The sequence below is a fragment of the Pseudophryne corroboree genome, chromosome 11, assembly GCF_028390025.1.
Source record: "Pseudophryne corroboree isolate aPseCor3 chromosome 11, aPseCor3.hap2, whole genome shotgun sequence".
Lineage (NCBI taxonomy): Eukaryota > Metazoa > Chordata > Amphibia > Anura > Myobatrachidae > Pseudophryne > Pseudophryne corroboree.
Genome location: NC_086454.1, coordinates 207,238,442 through 207,264,342, shown reverse-complemented (window position 1 = coordinate 207,264,342; position 25,901 = coordinate 207,238,442). Strand labels below are relative to the sequence as shown.

Sequence of the window (25,901 nt, the reverse complement as noted above, 5' to 3'; positions counted from 1 at the left end):
ATGCTATATTGCAGAAAATCAATTTGATGCAACTGCTTTACCAACAGTATTTTAATCTTTTCCATTGCTGTTTTGTTGGCTGACTGAAGGAATATATGCAGTGCATTTGAATCAAAGCAGATGTGTGCTGACAACTTAAATACAAACTCATGTTTGTGTTTTTTCTTTCTTTCTTCCATCCTTTGTAATATCATATTAAATATTAAGGTAGCAGTTTATAATCAATGACTATTGACATAAGAAAAAGAAAAAAACAGTAAACAAAGCTGCTCCAGGTGAGGCTGGAACTCACAACCTTGGCATTGCTCAACAGATACTGTCTCATAAGTACTGCGTGCTGACCAATTGTGCCACTGGAGCACTTAGCAGCATCAGTTGGTTATGCTAGATGTGGATTTTATTCAATACAATCAGTACAGTCATAAGAATTGAAAAAGAAAATCATTTTTGGTGATGAATGATGATAAACAAATGAATGTGCATGCCAGATGGCACTTGAATAAGCTGTCCACAGTGATAGAAAAGGTTTAAAAAAAACAACAACAATGTTATCATAATAAATGTCATTTTTTGCTTCTGTGGTCATTTTTTGCAAGCTAAACACTGCAAGACTGTTTTACAGTTGAAGCAAGGATAAAATATCAACTCTAGTGATGAGACACTTGCTGTAATGACTTCCAACTCAGACGGGACTTAAATCCCACAACCACTGGCTTAGGAGAACAGTGCCTTATCCATTATGCCAGTGGTGCTTACTGATCTCCTTATTTAAGACTGATAGGTTTTTAATAGTCAATTATTTATTTTTGAGGAAAAAGTGAAGCTGTTTACTGTGTTCTTTGCATTACCAAGTCCAGCAAGAAATGTGATGGTACTATCTAGAGCTGTCAGTATGGATTATCATGCTATATTGCAGAAAATCAATTTGATGTAACTGCTTTACCAACAGTATGTTAATCTTTTCCATTGCTGTTTTGTTGGCTGACAGAAGGAAGATATGCAGTGCATTTGAACCAAAGCAGATGTGTGCTGACAACTTAAATGCACAATCATGTTTGTGTTTTTTCTTTCTTTCTTCCATCCTTTGTAATACAGGTTGAGTATCCCATATCCAAATATTCCGAAATACGGAATATTCCGAAATACGGACTTTTTTGACTGAGAGTGAGATAGTGAAATCTTTGTTTTCTGATGGCTCAATGTACACAAACTTTGTTTAATACACAAAGTTATTAAATATATTGTATTAAATGACCTTCAGGCTGTGAGTATAATGTGTATATGAAACATAAATGAATTGTGTGAATGTAGACACACTATGTTTAATGCACAAAGTTATAAAAAATGTTGGCTAAAATTGACTTCAGGCTGTGTGAATAACATGTATATGTAACATAAATGCATTCTGTACTTAGACTTGGGTCCCATCACCATGATATCTCGTTATACTATGCAATTATTCCAAAATACGGAAAAATCCCATATCCAAAATAACTCTGGTCCCAAGCATTTTGGATAAGGGATACTCAACCTGTATCATATTAAATATTAAGGTAGCAGTTTATAATCAATGACTAATGACATAAGAAAAAGAAAAAAAACAGTATACAAAGCTGATTCAGTTGAGGCTTGAACTCACAACCTCTGTATTGCTCAACAGATACTGTCTTACAAGTACCTCGTGCAGACCAATTGCACCACTGGAGCACTTTGCAGCATTAGTTGGTTATGCTAGATGTGGATTTTATTCATTACAATCAGTACAGTCATAAGAATTGAAAAAGAAAATCATTTTTGGTGATGAATGATGAGCAACAAACGAACGTGCATGCCAGATGGAACTTGAATAAGCTGTCCACAGTGATAGAAAAGGTTTAAAAAAAAAACAACAACAATGATATCATAATAAATGTTATAATTTAGCTTCTGTGGTCATTTTTTGCAAGCTAAACACTGCAAGACTGTTTTACAGTTGAAACAAGGATAAAATATCAACTCTAGTAATGAGACACTTGCTGTAATGACTTCCAACTCAGACGGGACTTAAATCCCACAACCACTGGCTTAGGAGAACAGTGACTTATCCATTATGCCAGTGGTGCTTATTGATGTTCTTATTTAAGACTGATAGGTTTTTAATAGTCAATTATTTATTTTAGAGGAAAAAGTGAAGCTGTTTACTGTGTTCTTTGCATTACCAAGTCCAGCAAGAAATGTGCTGGTACTATCCAGAGCTGTCAGTATGGATTATCATGCTATATTGCAGAAAATCAATTTGATGCAACTGCTTTACCAACAGTATGTTAATCTTTTCCATTGCTGTTTTGTTGGCTGACTGAAGGAAGATATGCAGTGCATTTGAACCAAAGCAGGTGTGTGCTGACAACTTAAATACAAACTCATGTTTGTGTTTTTTCTTTCTTTCTTCCATCCTTTGTAATATCATATTAAATATTAAGGTAGCAGTTTATAATCAATGACTTTTGACATAAGAAAAAGAAAAAAACAGTAAACAAAGCAGCTCCAGGTGAGGCTTGAACTCAGAACCTCGGTATTGCTCAACAGATACTGTCTTATAAATACTGGGTGCTGACCAATTGCGCCACTGGAGCACTTAGCAGCATCAGTTGGTTATGCTAGATGTGGATTTTATTCAATACAATCAGTACAGTCATAAGAATTGAAAAAGAAAATAATTTTTGGTGATGAATGATGAGCAACAAACGAACGTTCATGCCAGATGGCACTTGAATAAGCTGTCCACGGTGATAGAAAAGGTTTAAAAAAAAAACAACAACAATGATTTCATAATAAATGTCATATTTTAGCTTCTGTGGTCATTTTTTACAAACTAAACACTGCAAGACTGTTTTACAGTTGAAGCAAGGATAAAATATCAACTCTAGTGATGAGACACTTGCTGTAATGACTTCCACCCCAGATTGGACTTGGACCCACAACCACTGGCTTAGGAGGACAGTGACTTATCCATTATGTCAGTGGTGCTTACTGATGTTCTTATTTAATACTGTTAGGTTTTTAATAGTCAATTATTTATTTTTGAGGAAAAAGTGAAGCTGTTTACTGTGTTCTTTGCATTACCAAGTCCAGCAAGAAATGTGATGGTACTATCTAGAGCTGTCAGTATGGATTATCATGCTATATTGCAGAAAATCAATTTGATGTAACTGCTTTACCAACAGTATGTTAATCTTTTCCATTGCTGTTTTGTTGGCTGACTGAAGGAAGATATGCAGTGCATTTGAACCAAAGCAGATGTGTGCTGACAACTTAAATGCACAATCATGTTTGTGTTTTTTCTTTCTTTCTTCCATCCTTTGTAATATCATATTAAATAATAAGGTAGCAGTTTATAATCAATGACTATTGACATAAGAAAAAGAAAAAAACAGTAAACAAAGCTGCTCCAGGTGAGGCTTGAACTCACAATCTTGGCATTGCTCAACAGATACTGTCTTATAAGTACTGCACGCTGACCAATCGCGCCACTGAACACTTAGCAGCATTAGTTGGTTATGCTAGATGTGGATTTTATTCAATACAATCAGTACAGTCATAAGAATTGAAAAAGAAAATCATTTTTGGTGATGAATGATGATAAACATATGAATGTGCATGCCAGATGGCACTTGAATAAGCTGTCCACAGTGATAGAAAAGGTTTAAAAAAAACAACAACAATGTTATCATAATAAATGTAATTTTTTGCTTCTGTGGTCATTTTTTGCAAGCTAAACACTGCAAGACTGTTGTACAGTTGAAGCAAGGATAAAATATCAACTCTACTGATGAGACACTTGCTGTAATGACTTCCACCCCAGATGGGACTTGGACCCACAACCACTGGCTTAGGAGTACAGTGACTTATCCATTATGCCAGTGGTGCTTACTGGTGTACTTATTTAAGACTGTTAGGTTTTTAATAGTCAATTATTTATTTTTGGGAAAAAGTGAAGCTGTTTACTGTGTTCTTTGCATTACCAAGTCCAGCAAGAAATGTGCTAATACTATCCAGAGCTGTCAGTATGGATTATAATGCTATATTGCAGAAAATCAATTTGATGCAACTGCTTTACCAACAGTATGTTAATCTTTTCCATTGCTGTTTTTTTGGCTGACTGAAGGAAGATATGCAGTGCATTTGAACCAAAGCAGATGTGTGCTGACAACTTAAATGCACAATAATGTTTGTGTTTTTTCTTTCATTCTTCCATCCTTTGTAATATCATATTAAATATTAAGGTAGCAGTTTATAATCAATGACTATTGACATAAGAAAAAGAAAAAAACAGTAAACAAAGCTGCTCCAGGTGAGGCTTGAGCTCACAACCTTGGCATTGCTCAACAGATACTGTCTTATAAGTACTGCGCACTGACCAATTGCGCCACTGGAGCACTTAGCAGCATCAGTTGGTTATGCTAGATGTGGATTTTATTCAATACAATCAGTACAGTCATAAGAATTGAAAAAGAAAATAATTTTTGGTGATGAATGATGAGCAACAAACGAACGTGCATGCCAGATGGCACTTGAATAAGCTGTCCACGGTGATAGAAAAGGTTTAAAAAAAAACAACAACAATGTTATCATAATAAATGTCATATTTTAGCTTCTGTGGTCATTTTTTGCAAGCTAAACACTGCAAGACTGTTGTACAGTTGAAGCAAGGATAAAATATCAACTCTAGTGATGAGACACTTGCTGTAATGACTTCCAACTCAGATGGGACTTAAATCCCACAACCAATGGCTTAGGAGAACAGTGCCTTATCCATTATGCCACTGGTGCTTACTGATCTCCTTATTTAAGACTGATAGGTTTTTAATAGTCAATTATTTATTTTTGAGAAAAAGTGAAGCTGTTTACTGTGTTCTTTGCATTACCAAGTCCAGCAAGAAATGTGCTGGTACTATACAGAGCTGTCAGTATGGATTATCATGCTATATTGCAGAAAATCAATTTGATGCAACTGCTTTACCAACAGTATGTTAATCTTTTCCATTGCTGTTTTGTTGGCTGACTTAAGGAAGATATGCAGTGCATTTGAACCAAAGCAGATGTGTGCTGACAACTTAAATGCAAACTCATGTTCGTGTTTGTTTTTTCTTTCTTTCTTCCATCCTTTGTAATATCATATTAAATATTAAGGTAGCAGATTATAATCAATGACTATTGACATAAAAAAAGAAAAAAAAACAGTAAACAAAGCTGCTCCAGGTGAGGCTTGAACTCACAACCTCAGCATTGCTCAACAGATACTGTCTTACAAGTACCGCGCGCTGACCAATTGCGCCACTGGAGCACTTAGCAGCATTAGTTGGTTATGCTAGATGTGGATTTTATTCAATACAATCAGTACAGTCATAAGAATTGAAAAAGAAAATCATTTTTGGTGATGAATGATGAGCAACAAACGAACGTGCATGCCAGATGGCACTTGAATAAGCTGTCCACGGTGATAGAAAAGGTTTTAAAAAAAACAACAACAATGATATCATAATAAATGTTATATTTTAGCTTCTGTTGTCATTTTTTACAAGCTAGACACTGCAAGACTGTTTTACAGTTGAAACAAGGATAAAATATCAACTCTAGTGATGAGACACTTGCTGTAATGACTTCCAACTCAGACGGGACTTAAATCCCACAACCACTGGCTTAGGAGAACAGTGACTTATCCATTATGCCAGCGGTGCTTACTGATGTTCCTTTTTAAGACTGGTAGGTTTTTAATAGTCAATTATTTATTTTAGATGAAAAAGTGAAGCTGTTTACTGTGTTCTTTGCATTACCAAGTCCAGCAAGAAATGTGCTGGTGCTATCCAGAGCTGTCAGTATGGATTATCATGCTATATTGCAGAAAATCAATTTGATGCAACTGCTTTACCAACAGTATTTTAATCTTTTCCATTGCTGTTTTGTTGGCTGACTTAAGGAATATATGCAGTGCATTTGAACCAAAGCAGATGTGTGCTGACAACTTAAATACAAACTCATGTTTGTGTTTTTTCTTTCTTTCTTTCATTCTTCTTTCTTAATTAAATATTAAGGTAGCAGATTATAATCAATGACTATTGACATAAGAAAAAGAAAAAAAACAGTAAGCAAAGTTGCTCCAGGTGAGGCTTGAACTCACAACCTCGGCATTGCTCAACAGATACTGTCTTATAAGTACCGCGCGCTGACCAATTGCGCCACTGGAGCACTTAGCAGCATCAGTTGGTTATGCTAGATGTGGACTTTATTCAATACAATCAGTACAGTCATAAGAATTGAAAAAGAAAATCATTTTTGGTGATGAATGATGAGCAACAAACGAACGTGCATGCCAGATGGCACTTGAATAAGCTGTCCATGGTGATAGAAAAGGTTTCAAAAAAACAACAACAACAATGATATCATAATAAATGTCATATTTTAGCTTCTGTGGTCATTTTTTACAAGCTAAACACTGCAAGACTATTTTACAGTTGAAGCAAGGATAAAATATCAACTCTAGTGATAAGACACTTGCTGTAATTACTTCCACCCCAGATGAGACTTGGACCCACAACCACTGGCTTAGGAGTACAGTGACTTATCCATTATGCCAGTGGTGCTTACTGATGTACTTATTTAAGACTGTTAGGTTTTTAATAGTCAATTATTTATTTTTGAGAAAAAGTGAAGCTGTTTACTGTGTTCTTTGCATTACCAAGTCCAGCAAGAAATGTGCTGGTACTATCCAGAGCTGTCAGTATGGATTATAATGCTATATTGCAGAAAATCAATTTGATGCAACTGCTTTACCAACAGTATGTTAATGTTTTCCATTGATGTTTTGTTGGCTGACTGAAGGAAGATATGCAGTGCATTTGAACCAAAGCAGGTGTGTACTGACAACTGAAATACAAACTCATGTTTGTGTTTTTTCTTTCTTTCTTCCATCCTTTGTAATATCATATTAAATATTAAGGTAGCAGTTTATAATCAATGACTATTGACATAAGAAAAAGAAAAAAATAGTAAACAAAGCTTCTCAAGGTGAGGCTTGAACTCACAACCTCGGTATTGCTCAACAGATACTGTCTTATTAGTACTGCGCACTGACCAATTGCACCACTGGAGCACTTAGCAGCATCAGTTGGTTATGCTAGATGTGGATTTTATTCAATACAATCAGTACAGTCATAAGAATTGAAAAAGAAAATCATTTTTGGTGATGAATGATGAGCAACAAACGAACGTGCATGCCAGATGGCACTTGAATAAGCTGTCCACGGTGATAGAAAAGGTTTAAAAAAAACAACAACAATGATATCATAATAAATGTCATATTTTAGCTTCTGTGGTCATTTTTTACAAGCTAAACACTGCAAGACTGTTTTACAGTTGAAGCAAGGCTAAAATATCAACTCTAGTGATGAGACACTTGCTGTAATGACTTCCACCCCAGATGGGACTTGGACCCGCAACCACTGGCTTAGGAGGACAGTGACTTATCCATTATGCCAGTGGTGCTTACTGATGTACTTATTTAAGACTGTTAGGTTTTTAATAGTCAATTATTTATTTTTGAGAAAAAGTGAAGCTGTTTACTGTGTTCTTTGCATTACCAAGTCCAGCAAGAAATGTGCTGGTACTATCCAGAGCTGTCAGTATGGATTATCATGCTATATTGCAGAAAATCAATTTGATGCAACTGCTTTACCAACAGTATTTTAATCTTTTCCATTGCTGTTTTGTTGGCTGACTGAAGGAATATATGCAGTGCATTTGAATCAAAGCAGATGTGTGCTGACAACTTAAATACAAACTCATGTTTGTGTTTTTTCTTTCTTTCTTCCATCCTTTGTAATATCATATTAAATATTAAGGTAGCAGTTTATAATCAATGACTATTGACATAAGAAAAAGAAAAAAACAGTAAACAAAGCTGCTCCAGGTGAGGCTTGAACTCACAACCTCAGTATTGCTCAACAGATACTGTTTTATTAGTACTGCGCGCTGACCAATTGCACCACTGGAGCACTTAGAAGAATTAGTTGGTTATGTTAGATGTGGATTTTATTCAATACAATCAGTACAGTCATAAGAATTGAAAAAGAAAATAATTTTTGGTGATGAACGATGAGCAACAAACGAACGTGCATGCCAGATGGCACTTGAATAAGCTGTCCACGGTGATAGAAAAGGTTTAAAAAAAAAAAAAAAACAATGATATCATAATAAATGTCATATTTTAGCTTCTGTGGTCATTTTTTACAAACTAAACACTGCAAGACTGTTTTACAGTTGAAGCAAGGATAAAATATCAACTCTAGTGATGAGACACTTGCTGTAATGACTTCCACCCCAGATTGGACTTGGACCCACAACCACTGGCTTAGGAGGACAGTGACTTATCCATTATGTCAGTGGTGCTTACTGATGTTCTTATTTAATACTGTTAGGTTTTTAATAGTCAATTATTTATTTTTGAGGAAAAAGTGAAGCTGTTTACTGTGTTCTTTGCATTACCAAGTCCAGCAAGAAATGTGATGGTACTATCTAGAGCTGTCAGTATGGATTATCATGCTATATTGCAGAAAATCAATTTGATGTAACTGCTTTACCAACAGTATGTTAATCTTTTCCATTGCTGTTTTGTTGGCTGACTGAAGGAAGATATGCAGTGCATTTGAACCAAAGCAGATGTGTGCTGACAACTTAAATGCACAATCATGTTTGTGTTTTTTTCTTTCTTTCTTCCATCCTTTGTAATATCATATTAAATATTAAGGTAGCAGTTTATAATCAATGACTATTGACATAAGAAAAAGAAAAAAACAGTAAACAAAGCTGCTCCAGGTGAGGCTGGAACTCACAACATTGGCATTGCTCAACAGATACTGTCTCATAAGTACTGCGTGCTGACCAATTGCGCCACTGGAGCACTTAGCAGCATCAGTTGGTTATGCTAGATGTGGATTTTATTCAATACAATCAGTACAGTCATAAGAATTGAAAAAGAAAATCATTTTTGGTGATGAATGATGATAAACAAATGAATGTGCATGCCAGATGGCACTTGAATAAGCTGTCCACAGTGATAGAAAAGGTTTAAAAAAAACAACAACAATGTTATCATAATAAATGTCATTTTTTGCTTCTGTGGTCATTTTTTGCAAGCTAAACACTGCAAGACTGTTTTACAGTTGAAGCAAGGATAAAATATCAACTCTAGTGATGAGACACTTGCTGTAATGACTTCCAACTCAGACGGGACTTAAATCCCACAACCACTGGCTTAGGAGAACAGTGCCTTATCCATTATGCCAGTGGTGCTTACTGATCTCCTTATTTAAGACTGATAGGTTTTTAATAGTCAATTATTTATTTTTGAGGAAAAAGTGAAGCTGTTTACTGTGTTCTTTGCATTACCAAGTCCAGCAAGAAATGTGATGGTACTATCTAGAGCTGTCAGTATGGATTATCATGCTATATTGCAGAAAATCAATTTGATGTAACTGCTTTACCAACAGTATGTTAATCTTTTCCATTGCTGTTTTGTTGGCTGACTGAAGGAAGATATGCAGTGCATTTGAACCAAAGCAGATGTGTGCTGACAACTTAAATGCACAATCATGTTTGTGTTTTTTTCTTTCTTTCTTCCATCCTTTGTAATATCATATTAAATATTAAGGTAGCAGTTTATAATCAATGACTATTGACATAAGAAAAAGAAAAAAACAGTAAACAAAGCTGCTCCAGGTGAGGCTGGAACTCACAACCTTGGCATTGCTCAACAGATACTGTCTCATAAGTACTGCGTGCTGACCAATTGCGCCACTGGAGCACTTAGCAGCATCAGTTGGTTATGCTAGATGTGGATTTTATTCAATACAATCAGTACAGTCATAAGAATTGAAAAAGAAAATCATTTTTGGTGATGAATGATGATAAACAAATGAATGTGCATGCCAGATGGCACTTGAATAAGCTGTCCACAGTGATAGAAAAGGTTTAAAAAAAACAACAACAATGTTATCATAATAAATGTCATTTTTTGCTTCTGTGGTCATTTTTTGCAAGCTAAACACTGCAAGACTGTTTTACAGTTGAAGCAAGGATAAAATATCAACTCTAGTGATGAGACACTTGCTGTAATGACTTCCAACTCAGACGGGACTTAAATCCCACAACCACTGGCTTAGGAGAACAGTGCCTTATCCATTATGCCAGTGGTGCTTACTGATCTCCTTATTTAAGACTGATAGGTTTTTAATAGTCAATTATTTATTTTTGAGGAAAAAGTGAAGCTGTTTACTGTGTTCTTTGCATTACCAAGTCCAGCAAGAAATGTGATGGTACTATCTAGAGCTGTCAGTATGGATTATCATGCTATATTGCAGAAAATCAATTTGATGTAACTGCTTTACCAACAGTATGTTAATCTTTTCCATTGCTGTTTTGTTGGCTGACAGAAGGAAGATATGCAGTGCATTTGAACCAAAGCAGATGTGTGCTGACAACTTAAATGCACAATCATGTTTGTGTTTTTTCTTTCTTTCTTCCATCCTTTGTAATACAGGTTGAGTATCCCATATCCAAATATTCCGAAATACGGAATATTCCGAAATACGGACTTTTTTGACTGAGAGTGAGATAGTGAAATCTTTGTTTTCTGATGGCTCAATGTACACAAACTTTGTTTAATACACAAAGTTATTAAATATATTGTATTAAATGACCTTCAGGCTGTGAGTATAATGTGTATATGAAACATAAATGAATTGTGTGAATGTAGACACACTATGTTTAATGCACAAAGTTATAAAAAATGTTGGCTAAAATTGACTTCAGGCTGTGTGAATAACATGTATATGTAACATAAATGCATTCTGTACTTAGACTTGGGTCCCATCACCATGATATCTCGTTATACTATGCAATTATTCCAAAATACGGAAAAATCCCATATCCAAAATAACTCTGGTCCCAAGCATTTTGGATAAGGGATACTCAACCTGTATCATATTAAATATTAAGGTAGCAGTTTATAATCAATGACTAATGACATAAGAAAAAGAAAAAAAACAGTATACAAAGCTGATTCAGTTGAGGCTTGAACTCACAACCTCTGTATTGCTCAACAGATACTGTCTTACAAGTACCTCGTGCAGACCAATTGCACCACTGGAGCACTTTGCAGCATTAGTTGGTTATGCTAGATGTGGATTTTATTCATTACAATCAGTACAGTCATAAGAATTGAAAAAGAAAATCATTTTTGGTGATGAATGATGAGCAACAAACGAACGTGCATGCCAGATGGAACTTGAATAAGCTGTCCACAGTGATAGAAAAGGTTTAAAAAAAAAACAACAACAATGATATCATAATAAATGTTATAATTTAGCTTCTGTGGTCATTTTTTGCAAGCTAAACACTGCAAGACTGTTTTACAGTTGAAACAAGGATAAAATATCAACTCTAGTAATGAGACACTTGCTGTAATGACTTCCAACTCAGACGGGACTTAAATCCCACAACCACTGGCTTAGGAGAACAGTGACTTATCCATTATGCCAGTGGTGCTTATTGATGTTCTTATTTAAGACTGATAGGTTTTTAATAGTCAATTATTTATTTTAGAGGAAAAAGTGAAGCTGTTTACTGTGTTCTTTGCATTACCAAGTCCAGCAAGAAATGTGCTGGTACTATCCAGAGCTGTCAGTATGGATTATCATGCTATATTGCAGAAAATCAATTTGATGCAACTGCTTTACCAACAGTATGTTAATCTTTTCCATTGCTGTTTTGTTGGCTGACTGAAGGAAGATATGCAGTGCATTTGAACCAAAGCAGGTGTGTGCTGACAACTTAAATACAAACTCATGTTTGTGTTTTTTCTTTCTTTCTTCCATCCTTTGTAATATCATATTAAATATTAAGGTAGCAGTTTATAATCAATGACTTTTGACATAAGAAAAAGAAAAAAACAGTAAACAAAGCAGCTCCAGGTGAGGCTTGAACTCAGAACCTCGGTATTGCTCAACAGATACTGTCTTATAAATACTGGGTGCTGACCAATTGCGCCACTGGAGCACTTAGCAGCATCAGTTGGTTATGCTAGATGTGGATTTTATTCAATACAATCAGTACAGTCATAAGAATTGAAAAAGAAAATAATTTTTGGTGATGAATGATGAGCAACAAACGAACGTTCATGCCAGATGGCACTTGAATAAGCTGTCCACGGTGATAGAAAAGGTTTAAAAAAAAAACAACAACAATGATTTCATAATAAATGTCATATTTTAGCTTCTGTGGTCATTTTTTACAAACTAAACACTGCAAGACTGTTTTACAGTTGAAGCAAGGATAAAATATCAACTCTAGTGATGAGACACTTGCTGTAATGACTTCCACCCCAGATTGGACTTGGACCCACAACCACTGGCTTAGGAGGACAGTGACTTATCCATTATGTCAGTGGTGCTTACTGATGTTCTTATTTAATACTGTTAGGTTTTTAATAGTCAATTATTTATTTTTGAGGAAAAAGTGAAGCTGTTTACTGTGTTCTTTGCATTACCAAGTCCAGCAAGAAATGTGATGGTACTATCTAGAGCTGTCAGTATGGATTATCATGCTATATTGCAGAAAATCAATTTGATGTAACTGCTTTACCAACAGTATGTTAATCTTTTCCATTGCTGTTTTGTTGGCTGACTGAAGGAAGATATGCAGTGCATTTGAACCAAAGCAGATGTGTGCTGACAACTTAAATGCACAATCATGTTTGTGTTTTTTCTTTCTTTCTTCCATCCTTTGTAATATCATATTAAATAATAAGGTAGCAGTTTATAATCAATGACTATTGACATAAGAAAAAGAAAAAAACAGTAAACAAAGCTGCTCCAGGTGAGGCTTGAACTCACAATCTTGGCATTGCTCAACAGATACTGTCTTATAAGTACTGCGCGCTGACCAATCGCGCCACTGAACACTTAGCAGCATTAGTTGGTTATGCTAGATGTGGATTTTATTCAATACAATCAGTACAGTCATAAGAATTGAAAAAGAAAATCATTTTTGGTGATGAATGATGATAAACATATGAATGTGCATGCCAGATGGCACTTGAATAAGCTGTCCACAGTGATAGAAAAGGTTTAAAAAAAACAACAACAATGTTATCATAATAAATGTCATTTTTTGCTTCTGTGGTCATTTTTTGCAAGCTAAACACTGCAAGACTGTTGTACAGTTGAAGCAAGGATAAAATATCAACTCTACTGATGAGACACTTGCTGTAATGACTTCCACCCCAGATGGGACTTGGACCCACAACCACTGGCTTAGGAGTACAGTGACTTATCCATTATGCCAGTGGTGCTTACTGGTGTACTTATTTAAGACTGTTAGGTTTTTAATAGTCAATTATTTATTTTTGGGAAAAAGTGAAGCTGTTTACTGTGTTCTTTGCATTACCAAGTCCAGCAAGAAATGTGCTAATACTATCCAGAGCTGTCAGTATGGATTATAATGCTATATTGCAGAAAATCAATTTGATGCAACTGCTTTACCAACAGTATGTTAATCTTTTCCATTGCTGTTTTTTTGGCTGACTGAAGGAAGATATGCAGTGCATTTGAACCAAAGCAGATGTGTGCTGACAACTTAAATGCACAATAATGTTTGTGTTTTTTCTTTCATTCTTCCATCCTTTGTAATATCATATTAAATATTAAGGTAGCAGTTTATAATCAATGACTATTGACATAAGAAAAAGAAAAAAACAGTAAACAAAGCTGCTCCAGGTGAGGCTTGAGCTCACAACCTTGGCATTGCTCAACAGATACTGTCTTATAAGTACTGCGCACTGACCAATTGCGCCACTGGAGCACTTAGCAGCATCAGTTGGTTATGCTAGATGTGGATTTTATTCAATACAATCAGTACAGTCATAAGAATTGAAAAAGAAAATAATTTTTGGTGATGAATGATGAGCAACAAACGAACGTGCATGCCAGATGGCACTTGAATAAGCTGTCCACGGTGATAGAAAAGGTTTAAAAAAAACAACAACAATGTTATCATAATAAATGTCATATTTTAGCTTCTGTGGTCATTTTTTGCAAGCTAAACACTGCAAGACTGTTGTACAGTTGAAGCAAGGATAAAATATCAACTCTAGTGATGAGACACTTGCTGTAATGACTTCCAACTCAGATGGGACTTAAATCCCACAACCAATGGCTTAGGAGAACAGTGCCTTATCCATTATGCCACTGGTGCTTACTGATCTCCTTATTTAAGACTGATAGGTTTTTAATAGTCAATTATTTATTTTTGAGAAAAAGTGAAGCTGTTTACTGTGTTCTTTGCATTACCAAGTCCAGCAAGAAATGTGCTGGTACTATACAGAGCTGTCAGTATGGATTATCATGCTATATTGCAGAAAATCAATTTGATGCAACTGCTTTACCAACAGTATGTTAATCTTTTCCATTGCTGTTTTGTTGGCTGACTTAAGGAAGATATGCAGTGCATTTGAACCAAAGCAGATGTGTGCTGACAACTTAAATACAAACTCATGTTCGTGTTTGTTTTTTCTTTCTTTCTTCCATCCTTTGTAATATCATATTAAATATTAAGGTAGCAGATTATAATCAATGACTATTGACATAAAAAAAGAAAAAAAAACAGTAAACAAAGCTGCTCCAGGTGAGGCTTGAACTCACAACCTCAGCATTGCTCAACAGATACTGTCTTATAAGTACCGCGCGCTGACCAATTGCGCCACTGGAGCACTTAGCAGCATTAGTTGGTTATGCTAGATGTGGATTTTATTCAATACAATCAGTACAGTCATAAGAATTGAAAAAGAAAATCATTTTTGGTGATGAATGATGAGCAACAAACGAACGTGCATGCCAGATGGCACTTGAATAAGCTGTCCACGGTGATAGAAAAGGTTTTAAAAAAAACAACAACAATGATATCATAATAAATGTTATATTTTAGCTTCTGTTGTCATTTTTTACAAGCTAGACACTGCAAGACTGTTTTACAGTTGAAACAAGGATAAAATATCAACTCTAGTGATGAGACACTTGCTGTAATGACTTCCAACTCAGACGGGACTTAAATCCCACAACCACTGGCTTAGGAGAACAGTGACTTATCCATTATGCCAGCGGTGCTTACTGATGTTCCTTTTTAAGACTGGTAGGTTTTTAATAGTCAATTATTTATTTTAGATGAAAAAGTGAAGCTGTTTACTGTGTTCTTTGCATTACCAAGTCCAGCAAGAAATGTGCTGGTGCTATCCAGAGCTGTCAGTATGGATTATCATGCTATATTGCAGAAAATCAATTTGATGCAACTGCTTTACCAACAGTATTTTAATCTTTTCCATTGCTGTTTTGTTGGCTGACTTAAGGAATATATGCAGTGCATTTGAACCAAAGCAGATGTGTGCTGACAACTTAAATACAAACTCATGTTTGTGTTTTTTCTTTCTTTCTTTCATTCTTCTTTCTTAATTAAATATTAAGGTAGCAGATTATAATCAATGACTATTGACATAAGAAAAAGAAAAAAAACAGTAAGCAAAGTTGCTCCAGGTGAGGCTTGAACTCACAACCTCGGCATTGCTCAACAGATACTGTCTTATAAGTACCGCGCGCTGACCAATTGCGCCACTGGAGCACTTAGCAGCATCAGTTGGTTATGCTAGATGTGGACTTTATTCAATACAATCAGTACAGTCATAAGAATTGAAAAAGAAAATCATTTTTGGTGATGAATGATGAGCAACAAACGAACGTGCATGCCAGATGGCACTTGAATAAGCTGTCCATGGTGATAGAAAAGGTTTCAAAAAAACAACAACAACAATGATATCATAATAAATGTCATATTTTAGCTTCTGTGGTCATTTTTTATAAGCTAAACACTGCAAGACTATTTTACAGTTGAAGCAAGGATAAAATATCAACTCTAGTGATGAGACACTTGCTGTAATTACTTCCACCCCAGATGAGACTTGGACCCACAACCACTGGCTTAGGAGTACAGTGACTTATCCATTATGCCAGTGGTGCTTACTGATGTACTTATTTAAGACTGTTAGGTTTTTAATAGTCAATTATTTATTTTTGAGAAAAAGTGAAGCTGTTTACTGTGTTCTTTGCATTACCAAGTCCAGCAAGAAATGTGCTGGTACTATCCAGAGCTGTCAGTATGGATTATAATGCTATATTGCAGAAAATCAATTTGATGCAACTGCTTTACCAACAGTATGTTAATGTTTTCCATTGATGTTTTGTTGGCTGACTGAAGGAAGATATGCAGTGCATTTGAACCAAAGCAGGTGTGTACTGACAACTGAAATACAAACTCATGTTTGTGTTTTTTCTTTCTTTCTTCCATCCTTTGTAATATCATATTAAATATTAAGGTAGCAGTTTATAATCAATGACTATTGACATAAGAAAAAGAAAAAAATAGTAAACAAAGCTTCTCAAGGTGAGGCTTGAACTCACAACCTCGGTATTGCTCAACAGATACTGTCTTATTAGTACTGCGCACTGACCAATTGCACCACTGGAGCACTTAGCAGCATCAGTTGGTTATGCTAGATGTGGATTTTATTCAATACAATCAGTACAGTCATAAGAATTGAAAAAGAAAATCATTTTTGGTGATGAATGATGAGCAACAAACGAACGTGCATGCCAGATGGCACTTGAATAAGCTGTCCACGGTGATAGAAAAGGTTTTAAAAAAACAACAACAGTGTTATCATAATAAATGCCATATTTTAGCTTCTGTGGTCATTTTTTGCAAGCTAAACACTGCAAGACTGTTGTACAGATGAAGCAAGGATAAAATATCAACTCTAGTGATGAGACACTTGCTGTAATGACTTCCAACTCAGACGGGACTTAAATCCCACAACCACTGGCTTAGGAGAACAGTGCCTTATCCATTATGCCAGTGGTGCTTACTGATCTCCTTATTTAAGACTGATAGGTTTTTAATAGTCAATTATTTATTTTTGAGAAAAAGTGAAGCTGTTTACTGTGTTCTTTGCATTACCAAGTCCAGCAAGAAATGTGCTGGTACTATACAGAGCTGTCAGTATGGATTATCATGCTATACTGCAGAAAATCAATTTGATGCAACTGCTTTACCAACAGTATGTTATTCTTTTCCATTGCTGTTTTGTTGGCTGACTGAAGGAAGATATGCAGTGCATTTGAACCAAAGCAGATGTGTGCTGACAACTTAAATGCAGAATCATGTTTGTGTTTTTTCTTTCTTTCTTCCATCCTTTGTAATATCATATTAAATATTAAGGTAGCAGTTTATAATCAATGACTATTGACATAAGAAAAAGAAAAAAACAGTAAACAAAGCTGCTCCAGGTGAGGCTTGAACTCACAACCTTGGCATTGCTCAACAGATAGTCTTATAAGTACCATGCACTAACCGATTGCGCCACTGGAGCACTTAGCAGCATCAGTTGGTTATGCTAGATGTGGATTTTATTCAATACAATCAGTACAGTCATAAGAATTGAAAAAGAAAATAATTTTTGGTGATGAATGATGAGCAACAAATGAACGTGCATGCCAGATGGCACTTGAATAAGCTGTCCACGGTGATAGAAAAGGTTTAAAAAAAAACAACAACAATGTTATCAAAATAAATGTCATATTTTAGCTTCTGTGGTCATTTTTTGCAAGCTAAACACTGCAAGACTGTTGTACAGTTGAAGCAAGGATAAAATATCAACTCTAGTGATGAGACACTTGCTGTAATGACTTCCAACTCAGACGGGACTTAAATCCCACAACCACTGGCTTAGGAGAACAGTGCCTTATCCATTATGCCAGTGGTGCTTACTGATCTCCTTATTTAAGACTGATAGGTTTTTAATAGTCAATTATTTATTTTTGAAAAAAAGTGAAGCTGTTTAATGTGTTCTTTGCATTACCAAGTCCAGCAAGAAATGTGCTGGTACTATCCAGAGCTGTCAGTATGGATTATCATGCTATATTGCAGAAAATCAATTTGATGCAACTGCTTTACCAACAGTATGTTAATCTTTTCCATTGCTGTTTTGTTGGCTGACTGAAGGAAGATATGCAGTGCATTTGAACCAAAGCAGATGTGTGCTGACAACTTAAATGCACAATCATGTTTGTGTTTTTTCTTTCTTTTTTCCATCCTTTGTAATATCATATTAAATATTAAGGTAGCAGTTTATAATCAATGACAAATGACATAAGAAAAGGAAAAAAAACAGTATACAAAGCTGATCCAGGTGAGGCTTAAACTCACAACCTCGGTATTGCTCAACAGATACTGTTTTACAAGTACCGCGCGCTGACCGATTGCGCCGCTGGAACACTTAGCAGCATTAGTTGGTTATGCTAGATGTGGATTTTATTCAATACAATCAGTACAGTCATAAGAATTGAAAAGGAAAATCATTTTTGGTGATGGATGATGAGCAACAAACGAACGTGCATGCCAGATGGCACTTGAATAAGCTGTCCACGGTGATAGAAAAGGTTTTAAAAAAACAACAACAGTGTTATCATAATAAATGTCATATTTAGCTTCTGTGGTCATTTTTTGCAAGCTAAACACTGCAAGACTGTTGTACAGATGAAGCAAGGATAAAATATCAACTCTAGTGATGAGACACTTGCTGTAATGACTTCCAACTCAGACGGGACTTAAATCCCACAACCACTGGCTTAGGAGAACAGTGCCTTATCCATTATGCCAGTGGTGCTTACTGATCTCCTTATTTAAGACTGATAGGTTTTTAATAGTCAATTATTTATTTTTGAGAAAAAGTGAAGCTGTTTACTGTGTTCTTTGCATTACCAAGTCCAGCAAGAAATGTGCTGGTACTATACAGAGCTGTCAGTATGGATTATCATGCTATACTGCAGAAAATCAATTTGATGCAACTGCTTTACCAACAGTATGTTATTCTTTTCCATTGCTGTTTTGTTGGCTGACTGAAGGAAGATATGCAGTGCATTTGAACCAAAGCAGATGTGTGCTGACAACTTAAATGCAGAATCATGTTTGTGTTTTTTCTTTCTTTCTTCCATCCTTTGTAATATCATATTAAATATTAAGGTAGCAGTTTATAATCAATGACTATTGACATAAGAAAAAGAAAAAAACAGTAAACAAAGCTGCTCCAGGTGATGCTTGAACTCACAACCTTGGCATTGCTCAACAGATAGTCTTATAAGTACCGCGCACTGACCGATTGCGCCGCTGGAGCACTTAGCAGCATCAGTTGGTTATGCTAGATGTGGATTTTATTCAATACAATCAGTACAGTCATAAGAATTGAAAAAGAAAATAATTTTTGGTGATGAATGATGAGCAACAAATGAACGTGCATGCCAGATGGCACTTGAATAAGCTGTCCACGGTGATAGAAAAGGTTTAAAAAAAAACAACAACAATGTTATCAAAATAAATGTCATATTTTAGCTTCTGTGGTCATTTTTTGCAAGCTAAACACTGCAAGACTGTTGTACAGTTGAAGCAAGGATAAAATATCAACTCTAGTGATGAGACACTTGCTGTAATGACTTCCAACTCAGACGGGACTTAAATCCCACAACCACTGGCTTAGGAGAACAGTGCCTTATCCATTATGCCAGTGGTGCTTACTGATCTCCTTATTTAAGACTGATAGGTTTTTAATAGTCAATTATTTATTTTTGAGAAAAAGTGAAGCTGTTTACTGTGTTCTTTGCATTACCAAGTCCAGCAAAAAATGTGCTGGTACTATACAGAGCTGTCAGTATGGATTATCATGCTATACTGCAGAAAATCAATTTGATGCAACTGCTTTACCAACAGTATGTTATTCTTTTCCATTGCTGTTTTGTTGGCTGACTGAAGGAAGATATGCAGTGCATTTGAACCAAAGCAGGTGTGTGCTGACAACTTAAATACAAACTCATGTTTGTGTTTTTTCTTTCTTTCTTCCATCCTTTGTAATATCATATTAAATATTAAGGTAGCAGTTTATAATCAATGACTATTGACATAAGAAAAAGAAAAAACAGTAAACAAAGCTGCTCCAGGTGAGGCTTGAACTCACAACCTCGGTATTGCTCAACAGATACTGTCTTATAAATACTGGGCGCTGACCAATTGCGCCACTGGAGCACTTAGCAGCATCAGTTGGTTATGCTAGATGTGGATTTTATTCAATACAATCAGTACAGTCATAAGAATTGAAAAAGAAAATCATTTTTGGTGATGAATGATGAGCAACAAACGAACGTGCATGCCAGATGGCACTTGAATAAGCTGTCCACGGTGATAGAAAAGGTTTAAAAAAAACAACAACAATGTTATCATAATAAATGTCATATTTTAGCTTCTGTGGTCATTTTTTGCAAGCTAAACACTGCAAGACTGTTGTACAGTTGAAGCAAGGATAAAATATCAACTCTAGTGATGAGACACTTGCTGTAATGACTTCCAACTCAGATGGGACTTAAATCCCACAACCAATGGCTTAGGAGAACAGTGCCTTATCCATTATGCCACTGGTGCTTACTGATCTCCTTATTTAAGACTGATAGGTTTTTAATAGTCAATTATTTATTTTTGAGAAAAAGTGAAGCTGTTTACTGTGTTCTTTGCATTACCAAGTCCAGCAAGAAATGTGCTGGTACTATACAGAGCTGTCAGTATGGATTATCATGCTATATTGCAGAAAATCAATTTGATGCAACTGCTTTACCAACAGTATGTTAATCTTTTCCATTGATGTTTTGTTGGCTGACTTAAGGAAGATATGCAGTGCATTTGAACCAAAGCAGATGTGTGCTGACAACTTAAATACAAACTCATGTTCGTGTTTGTTTTTTCTTTCTTTCTTCCATCCTTTGTAATATCATATTAAATATTAAGGTAGCAGATTATAATCAATGACTATTGACATAAAAAAAGAAAAAAAAACAGTAAACAAAGCTGCTCCAGGTGAGGCTTGAACTCACAACCTCAGCATTGCTCAACAGATACTGTCTTATAAGTACCGCGCGCTGACCAATTGCGCCACTGGAGCACTTAGCAGCATTAGTTGGTTATGCTAGATGTGGATTTTATTCAATACAATCAGTACAGTCATAAGAATTGAAAAAGAAAATCATTTTTGGTGATGAATGATGAGCAACAAACGAACGTGCATGCCAGATGGCACTTGAATAAGCTGTCCACGGTGATAGAAAAGGTTTTAAAAAAAACAACAACAATGATATCATAATAAATGTTATATTTTAGCTTCTGTTGTCATTTTTTACAAGCTAGACACTGCAAGACTGTTTTACAGTTGAAACAAGGATAAAATATCAACTCTAGTGATGAGACACTTGCTGTAATGACTTCCAACTCAGACGGGACTTAAATCCCACAACCACTGGCTTAGGAGAACAGTGACTTATCCATTATGCCAGCGGTGCTTACTGATGTTCCTTTTTAAGACTGATAGGTTTTTAATAGTCAATTATTTATTTTAGATGAAAAAGTGAAGCTGTTTACTGTGTTCTTTGCATTACCAAGTCCAGCAAGAAATGTGCTGGTGCTATCCAGAGCTGTCAGTATGGATTATCATGCTATATTGCAGAAAATCAATTTGATGCAACTGCTTTACCAACAGTATTTTAATCTTTTCCATTGCTGTTTTGTTGGCTGACTTAAGGAATATATGCAGTGCATTTGAACCAAAGCAGATGTGTGCTGACAACTTAAATACAAACTCATGTTTGTGTTTTTTCTTTCTTTCTTTCATTCTTCTTTCTTAATTAAATATTAAGGTAGCAGATTATAATCAATGACTATTGACATAAGAAAAAGAAAAAAAACAGTAAGCAAAGTTGCTCCAGGTGAGGCTTGAACTCACAACCTCGGCATTGCTCAACAGATACTGTCTTATAAGTACCGCGCGCTGACCAATTGCACCACTGGAGCACTTAGCAGCATCAGTTGGTTATGCTAGATGTGGACTTTATTCAATACAATCAGTACAGTCATAAGAATTGAAAAAGAAAATCATTTTTGGTGATGAATGATGAGCAACAAACGAACGTGCATGCCAGATGGCACTTGAATAAGCTGTCCATGGTGATAGAAAAGGTTTCAAAAAAACAACAACAACAATGATATCATAATAAATGTCATATTTTAGCTTCTGTGGTCATTTTTTACAAGCTAAACACTGCAAGACTATTTTACAGTTGAAGCAAGGATAAAATATCAACTCTAGTGATGAGACACTTGCTGTAATTACTTCTACCCCAGATGAGACTTGGACCCACAACCACTGGCTTAGGAGTACAGTGACTTATCCATTATGCCAGTGGTGCTTACTGATGTACTTATTTAAGACTGTTAGGTTTTTAATAGTCAATTATTTATTTTTGAGAAAAAGTGAAGCTGTTTACTGTGTTCTTTGCATTACCAAGTCCAGCAAGAAATGTGCTGGTACTATCCAGAGCTGTCAGTATGGATTATAATGCTATATTGCAGAAAATCAATTTGATGCAACTGCTTTACCAACAGTATGTTAATGTTTTCCATTGATGTTTTGTTGGCTGACTGAAGGAAGATATGCAGTGCATTTGAACCAAAGCAGGTGTGTACTGACAACTGAAATACAAACTCATGTTTGTGTTTTTTCTTTCTTTCTTCCATCCTTTGTAATATCATATTAAATATTAAGGTAGCAGTTTATAATCAATGACTATTGACATAAGAAAAAGAAAAAAATAGTAAACAAAGCTTCTCAAGGTGAGGCTTGAACTCACAACCTTGGTATTGCTCAACAGATACTGTCTTATTAGTACTGCGCACTGACCAATTGCACCACTGGAGCACTTAGCAGCATCAGTTGGTTATGCTAGATGTGGATTTTATTCAATACAATCAGTACAGTCATAAGAATTGAAAAAGAAAATCATTTTTGGTGATGAATGATGATAAAAAATGAATGTGCATGCCAGATGGCACTTGAATAAGCTGTCCACGTTGATAGAAAAGGTTTAAAAAAAACAACAACAGTGTTATCATAATAAATGTCATTTTTTGCTTCTGTGGTCATTTTTTGCAAGCTAAACACTGCAAGATTGTTGTACAGTTCAAGCAAGGATAAAATATCAACTCTACTGATGAGACACTTGCTGTAATGACTTCCAACTCAGACGGGACTTAAACCCACAACCACTGGCTTAGGAGAACAGTGCCTTATCCATTATGCCAGTGGTGCTTACTGATCTCCTTATTTAAGACTGATAGGTTTTTAATAGTCAAATATTTATTTTTGAAAAAAAGTGAAGCTGTTTAATGTGTTCTTTGCATTACCAAGTCCAGCAAGAAATGTGCTGGTACTATCCAGAGCTGTCAGTATGGATTATCATGCTATATTGCAGAAAATCAATTTGATGCAACTGCTTTACCAACAGTATGTTAATCTTTTCCATTGCTGTTTTGTTGGCTGACTGAAGGAAGATATGCAGTGCATTTGAACCAAAGCAGATGTGTGCTGAAAACTTAAATGCACAATCATGTTTGTGTTTTTTCTTTCTTTTTTCCATCCTTTGTAATATCATATTAAATATTAAGGTAGCAGTTTATAATCAATGACTAATGACATAAGAAAAGGAAAAAAAACAGTATGCAAAGCTGATCCAGGTGAGGCTTAAACTCACAACCTCGGTATTGCTCAACAGATACTGTTTTACAAGTACCGCGCGCTGACCGATTGCGCCGCCGGAACACTTAGCAGCATTAGTTGGTTATGCTAGATGTGGATTTTATTCAATACAATCAGTACAGTCATAAGAATTGAAAAGGAAAATCATTTTTGGTGATGAATGATGAGCAACAAACGAACGTGCATGCCAGATGGCACTTGAATAAGCTGTCCACGGTGATAGAAAAGGTTTTAAAAAAACAACAACAGTGTTATCATAATAAATGCCATATTTTAGCTTCTGTGGTCATTTTTTGCAAGCTAAACACTGCAAGACTGTTGTACAGATGAAGCAAGGATAAAATATCAACTCTAGTGATGAGACACTTGCTGTAATGACTTCCAACTCAGACGGGACTTAAATCCCACAACCACTGGCTTAGGAGAACAGTGCCTTATCCATTATGCCAGTGGTGCTTACTGATCTCCTTATTTAAGACTGATAGGTTTTTAATAGTCAATTATTTATTTTTGAGAAAAAGTGAAGCTGTTTACTGTGTTCTTTGCATTACCAAGTCCAGCAAGAAATGTGCTGGTACTATACAGAGCTGTCAGTATGGATTATCATGCTATACTGCAGAAAATCAATTTGATGCAACTGCTTTACCAACAGTATGTTATTCTTTTCCATTGCTGTTTTGTTGGCTGACTGAAGGAAGATATGCAGTGCATTTGAACCAAAGCAGATGTGTGCTGACAACTTAAATGCAGAATCATGTTTGTGTTTTTTCTTTCTTTCTTCCATCCTTTGTAATATCATATTAAATATTAAGGTAGCAGTTTATAATCAATGACTATTGACATAAGAAAAAGAAAAAAACAGTAAACAAAGCTGCTCCAGGTGAGGCTTGAACTCACAACCTTGGCATTGCTCAACAGATAGTCTTATAAGTACCGTGCACTAACCGATTGCGCCACTGGAGCACTTAGCAGCATCAGTTTGTTATGCTAGATGTGGATTTTATTCAATACAATCAGTACAGTCATAAGAATTGAAAAAGAAAATAATTTTTGGTGATGAATGATGAGCAACAAATGAACGTGCATGCCAGATGGCACTTGAATAAGCTGTCCACGGTGATAGAAAAGGTTTAAAAAAAAACAACAACAATGTTATCAAAATAAATGTCATATTTTAGCTTCTGTGGTCATTTTTTGCAAGCTAAACACTGCAAGACTGTTGTACAGTTGAAGCAAGGATAAAATATCAACTCTAGTGATGAGACACTTGCTGTAATGACTTCCAACTCAGACGGGACTTAAATCCCACAACCACTGGCTTAGGAGAACAGTGCCTTATCCATTATGCCAGTGGTGCTTACTGATCTCCTTATTTAAGACTGATAGGTTTTTAATAGTCAATTATTTATTTTTGAGAAAATGTGAAGCTGTTTACTGTGTTCTTTGCATTACCAAGTCCAGCAAGAAATGTGCTGGTACTATACAGAGCTGTCAGTATGGATTATCATGCTATACTGCAGAAAATCAATTTGATGCAACTGCTTTACCAACAGTATGTTATTCTTTTCCATTGCTGTTTTGTTGGCTGACTGAAGGAAGATATGCAGTGCATTTGAACCAAAGCAGATGTGTGCTGACAACTTAAATGCAGAATCATGTTTGTGTTTTTTCTTTCTTTCTTCCATCCTTTGTAATATCATATTAAATATTAAGGTAGCAGTTTATAATCAATGACTAATGACATAAGAAAAGGAAAAAAAACAGTATACAAAGCTGATCCAGGTGAGGCTTAAACTCACAACCTCGGTATTGCTCAACAGATACTGTTTTACAAGTACCGCGCGCTGACCGATTGCGCCGCTGGAACACTTAGCAGCATTAGTTGGTTATGCTAGATGTGGATTTTATTCAATACAATCAGTACAGTCATAAGAATTGAAAACGAAAACCATTTTTGGTGATGAATGATGAGCAACAAACGAACGTGCATGCCAGATGGCACTTGAATAAGCTGTCCACGGTGATAGAAAAGGTTTTAAAAAAACAACAACAGTGTTATCATAATAAATGTAATATTTTAGCTTCTGTGGTCATTTTTTACAAGCTAGACACTGCAAGACTGTTGTACAGTTGAAACAAG

The 25,901-nt window shown here is 35.5% G+C and overlaps 8 non-coding genes across 8 annotated transcripts; all 8 read right to left on the bottom strand.

The window, feature by feature from the left end:
• Positions 1–5,230: 5,230 nt before the first annotated feature.
• TRNAT-UGU (transfer RNA threonine (anticodon UGU)) lies at positions 5,231–5,323 on the bottom strand. Its single transcript is given in 2 exon segments — positions 5,231–5,266; positions 5,286–5,323. It is a non-coding gene; the product is annotated as a tRNA-Thr (tRNA).
• An 809-nt stretch (positions 5,324–6,132) lies between these two features.
• On the bottom strand, positions 6,133–6,225 carry TRNAI-UAU (transfer RNA isoleucine (anticodon UAU)). Its single transcript is given in 2 exon segments — positions 6,133–6,168; positions 6,188–6,225. It is a non-coding gene; the product is annotated as a tRNA-Ile (tRNA).
• A 1,712-nt stretch (positions 6,226–7,937) lies between these two features.
• Positions 7,938–8,030, bottom strand: TRNAI-AAU (transfer RNA isoleucine (anticodon AAU)). The gene is given in 2 exon segments: positions 7,938–7,973; positions 7,993–8,030. It is a non-coding gene; the product is annotated as a tRNA-Ile (tRNA).
• Positions 8,031–14,707: 6,677 nt separating this feature from the next.
• Positions 14,708–14,800, bottom strand: TRNAI-UAU (transfer RNA isoleucine (anticodon UAU)). The gene is given in 2 exon segments: positions 14,708–14,743; positions 14,763–14,800. It is a non-coding gene; the product is annotated as a tRNA-Ile (tRNA).
• An 809-nt stretch (positions 14,801–15,609) lies between these two features.
• On the bottom strand, positions 15,610–15,702 carry TRNAI-UAU (transfer RNA isoleucine (anticodon UAU)). Its single transcript is given in 2 exon segments — positions 15,610–15,645; positions 15,665–15,702. It is a non-coding gene; the product is annotated as a tRNA-Ile (tRNA).
• Positions 15,703–17,415: 1,713 nt separating this feature from the next.
• On the bottom strand, positions 17,416–17,506 carry TRNAI-UAU (transfer RNA isoleucine (anticodon UAU)). Its single transcript is given in 2 exon segments — positions 17,416–17,451; positions 17,469–17,506. It is a non-coding gene; the product is annotated as a tRNA-Ile (tRNA).
• Positions 17,507–21,025: 3,519 nt separating this feature from the next.
• TRNAI-UAU (transfer RNA isoleucine (anticodon UAU)) lies at positions 21,026–21,118 on the bottom strand. The gene is given in 2 exon segments: positions 21,026–21,061; positions 21,081–21,118. It is a non-coding gene; the product is annotated as a tRNA-Ile (tRNA).
• Positions 21,119–21,927: 809 nt separating this feature from the next.
• Positions 21,928–22,020, bottom strand: TRNAI-UAU (transfer RNA isoleucine (anticodon UAU)). Its single transcript is given in 2 exon segments — positions 21,928–21,963; positions 21,983–22,020. It is a non-coding gene; the product is annotated as a tRNA-Ile (tRNA).
• Positions 22,021–25,901: the final 3,881 nt, after the last annotated feature.